The 4,083-nt window shown below is 29.0% G+C and overlaps 4 non-coding genes across 4 annotated transcripts; 2 read left to right on the top strand and 2 right to left on the bottom strand.

The window, feature by feature from the left end:
- Positions 1-225: 225 nt before the first annotated feature.
- LOC145837369 (U1 spliceosomal RNA) lies at positions 226-390 on the top strand. The gene has a single exon (XR_014370003.1). It is a non-coding gene; the product is annotated as a U1 spliceosomal RNA (small nuclear RNA).
- An 885-nt stretch (positions 391-1,275) lies between these two features.
- LOC145837330 (U1 spliceosomal RNA) lies at positions 1,276-1,439 on the top strand. Its single transcript, XR_014369966.1, has one exon. It is a non-coding gene; the product is annotated as a U1 spliceosomal RNA (small nuclear RNA).
- Positions 1,440-2,068: 629 nt separating this feature from the next.
- LOC145837342 (U1 spliceosomal RNA) lies at positions 2,069-2,232 on the bottom strand. Its single transcript, XR_014369977.1, has one exon. It is a non-coding gene; the product is annotated as a U1 spliceosomal RNA (small nuclear RNA).
- Positions 2,233-3,117: 885 nt separating this feature from the next.
- LOC145837362 (U1 spliceosomal RNA) lies at positions 3,118-3,282 on the bottom strand. The gene has a single exon (XR_014369996.1). It is a non-coding gene; the product is annotated as a U1 spliceosomal RNA (small nuclear RNA).
- Positions 3,283-4,083: the final 801 nt, after the last annotated feature.

The raw sequence follows: 4,083 nt of genomic DNA, 5'->3' as shown, positions 1-4,083 counted from the left end.
AAATCAAGATCCGTATAAAGTGAAAAAAAATCTTCATTGCTTTTGGCAGACAAGACACAAAAAATTGCAAAACACAAAATATTAATAATTTAGAAAAACAAGTCCATGCAAGACTGAAACATTTTTCTGCTTTTTTTTTTCTCGTATTATGACGTCACAACAGTGTACGCATAAGTAGCACACTGCGGTGTTTGAGCTGGTAATAAACTGTTCGACTGTATAGTTAAACTAACCTGACGGGGGTCTTAACAGCGATCAGGCAGGCTGTTGACCCAGGGTGAGGTATCATCATTGCACACTGATGACAACTGACCTCTGCGATTACTCAAAATTGGGTAAGTCGGCCGTTTCATTTTTCACTTAGGGAAGATGCATTCGCGCTCTCCCCGAACAATCAGTATCATGTGCCCCGTATATATATTCTATTTATACTTATAGTTTTATTTTTAAGTTTCGTTTAAAATGCTAGACAAGTAAGAATGGAGCTATATATTTAGTTGTATAATAAACAACATTTTATACAGCTGTTTCGTATATGAAATATTTTTATCTTATTTTTGATACAGATTTATAAAACTGTTGTATTATATAATTAAATATATTCTGTTTATTTGTTGTTGTAAAATAAAAGTGTAAAATAAAATGTAGTTGTTAAAATTTCCAGTAATAAAGGTAAAATTTTTTATTTTACTGTTTCAATCTAAATATATTACAAAACACTAAAAAAAGTACTTTACTTATTTTTTTGTCACTATTTCAATTAAATATTTAAGAGTATTCTTGTATAGCAAGTTATAGACAGTACAGCTGAATATAAAAAATTATAATTACTCACATATCATCTTTTATTTTTGTAAATAGAAGAATTAGCAAACTTTTACGAAAAAACTTTAAAAGAAATTAATTTTTAGTATACAAGCTTATTCAAAACATTCAAGAATGGTAATACAAAAGCTTTTTAAATGTACAAAAAAAGTTGTTAAGTTATTAATTTTTTTTTTATTTTGTTAGTTGACAAAAAAGTGCGTATAGAATTCTAAATCAAAAATACAAAATTTGAAAGTTGTCGTCTATAAAGTAAAGCTAAAATTAAAAAATATAAAGTTTAACTAATATTAATAAATTGATAATTAATACCGTTTAAACATTTACAACTTATTTCATCAGTTAGTTTTCTCTTTTTCTCAATCACTCATATTGTGACGTCATAACAGCTCTCCTGCTAATCATGATTTCGTGGCTATTGGTTGGGTAGCAGCTGATGGCTGCAAGATTAAACTTACCTGACGGGAGTCTTAACAGCGATCAGGCAGGCTGTTGACTCAGAGTGAGGTTTCATCTTTGCACATTGATGAGACTGACCTCTGCGATTGTTCCAAATGTGAACAACTCGGCCGTACAATTTCTCCCACGGGGAACTTGCGTTCGCGCAGTCCCCTCTTATTAATAACCATTATTCAAATTATTTATTTATAAATCTTCACCTATTATTTGTTTTAACAGTTTTATTATGCCACTCTCGTGGTAATTGTCTCTTATTTACTTTCTTATTTTCTCTTAAGCGCAGTATAAATTAAAAAAATCGCGCGTAAAGGGGAATTTTAGTTTCTGCTGCGTTGCAGCAAACTTAAGTCAGTGCGGCTTTTCGCTGCACTTAAGTTGTTAATGGTTTCAATCTTGTTTGTCGAATTTCGATTTTAGAACACTTTTTGAATTTGACTTTTTGAGTCTTTTTAAAAGACGAAAATACTCGAATTAAAGAAGCTATAAACTAAACGTTTAAATCAAACTCAAAAAGTGTTCTAAACTCGAAATAAACTCGACAAACAAGATTGAAACCATTAACAACTTAAGTGCAGCGAAAAGCCGCACTGACTTAAGTTTGCTGCAACGCAGCAGAAACTAAAATTCCCCTTTACGCGCGATTTTTTTAATTTATACTGCGCTTAAGAGAAAATAAGAAAGTAAATAAGAGACAATTACCACGAGAGTGGCATAATAAAACTGTTAAAACAAATAATAGGTGAAGATTTATAAATAAATAATTTGAATAATGGTTATTAATAAGAGGGGACTGCGCGAACGCAAGTTCCCCGTGGGAGAAATTGTACGGCCGAGTTGTTCACATTTGGAACAATCGCAGAGGTCAGTCTCATCAATGTGCAAATATGAAACCTCACTCTGAGTCAACAGCCTGCCTGATCGCTGTTAAGACTCCCGTCAGGTAAGTTTAATCTTGCAGCCATCAGCTGCTACCCAACCAATAGCCACGAAATCATGATTAGCAGGAGAGCTGTTATGACGTCACAATATGAGTGATTGAGAAAAAGAGAAAACTAGCTGATGAAATAAGTTGTAAATGTTTAAACGGTATTAATTATCAATTTATTAATATTAGTTAAACTTTATATTTTTTAATTTTAGCTTTACTTTATAGACGACAACTTTCAAATTTTGTATTTTTGATTTAGAATTCTATACGCACTTTTTTGTCAACTAACAAAAAAAAAAAAATTAATAACTTAACAACTTTTTTTGTACATTTAAAAAGCTTTTGTATTACCATTCTTGAATGTTTTGAATAAGCTTGTATACTAAAAATTAATTTCTTTTAAAGTTTTTTTGTAAAAGTTTGCTAATTCTTCTATTTACAAAAATAAAAGATGATATGTGAGTAATTGTAATTTTTTACATTCAGCTGTACTGTCTATAACTTGCTATACAAGAATACTCTTAAATATTTAATTGAAATAGTAACAAAAAAATAAGTAAAGTACTTTTTTTGGTGTTTTGTAATATATTTAGATTGAAACAATAAAATAAAAATTTTTACCTTTATTACTGGAAATTTTAACAACTACATTTTATTTTACACTTTTATTTTACAACAACAAATAAACAGAATATATTTAATTATATAATAAACAAAAGTTTTATAAATCTGTATCAAAAATAAGATAAAAATATTTCATATACGAAACAGCTGTATAAAATGTTGTTTATTATACAACTAAATATATAGCTCCATTCTTACTTGTCTAGAATTTTAAACGAAACTTAAAAATAAAACTATAAGTATAAATAGAATATATATACGGGGCACATGATACTGATTGTTCGGGGAGAGCGCGAACGCATCTTCCCTAAGTGAAAAATGAAACGGCCGACTTACCCAATTTTGAGTAATCGCAGAGGTCAGTTGTCGTCAGTGTGCAATGATGATACCTCACCCTGGGTCAACAGCCTGCCTGATCGCTGTTAAGACCCCCGTCAGGTTAGTTTAACTATACAGTCGAACAGTTTATTACCATCTCAAACACCGCAGTGTGCTACTTATGCGTACACTGGTGTGACGTCATAATACGAGAAAAAAAAAGCAGAAAAATGTTTCAGTCTTGCATGGACTTGTTTTTCTAAATTATTAATATTTTGTGTTTTGCAATTTTTTGTGTCTTGTCTGCCAAAAGCAATGAAGATTTTTTTTTCACTTTATACGGATCTTGATTTCTTATAGGTAAGTTTTATTGTAGTTTTGAAAACTTTATTCTATTTAATACTTTAGGACTTTTTATCGGTAATTTAAAACTTGTGTGTAGTATTGTTCATATTATTGGTTGTATATAATTCTAAAAACAGTTTTTTAAAATACATTAATGTATTATTTTAGTTGTTTATGGTTAATTTTCTGCTTTTATGTAATTTAATTCAAACTACTTTTTTTCTTTACTTTTCCAAAATTAAATGAAAATTTTTTTGATAAAAAAAAAAGTTCTAATAAATTTGTCGTTCTAATAAATATTTAGACTTTTTATGAGTAACTTATAATTTATGTGTTGTTTTATCTAACTATGGGCATCCTCATTCCTCTATTATCAAAATAAATACTTTATGGATAAACTTTTAGTTCTATTTTAAAATTTAACATAAATGGTGATTCCTTTCATTCTGTTCTAAATATTTTTTTAATGCACAACTACATAATAAGACATTACATAGTGAGACTTGTTTTTTTTTTTGGCAACTTTTCGATTATGTGTAATGTGTACCCTTTACTTTTCAAAAAATTTATAGACTTACTTAATA

The sequence above is a fragment of the Thalia democratica genome, chromosome 5 (genome assembly GCF_965202585.1).
Source record: "Thalia democratica chromosome 5, ktThaDemo2.hap1.1, whole genome shotgun sequence".
Lineage (NCBI taxonomy): Eukaryota > Metazoa > Chordata > Thaliacea > Salpida > Salpidae > Thalia > Thalia democratica.
This window is presented reverse-complemented; position numbering and strand designations above follow the sequence as displayed.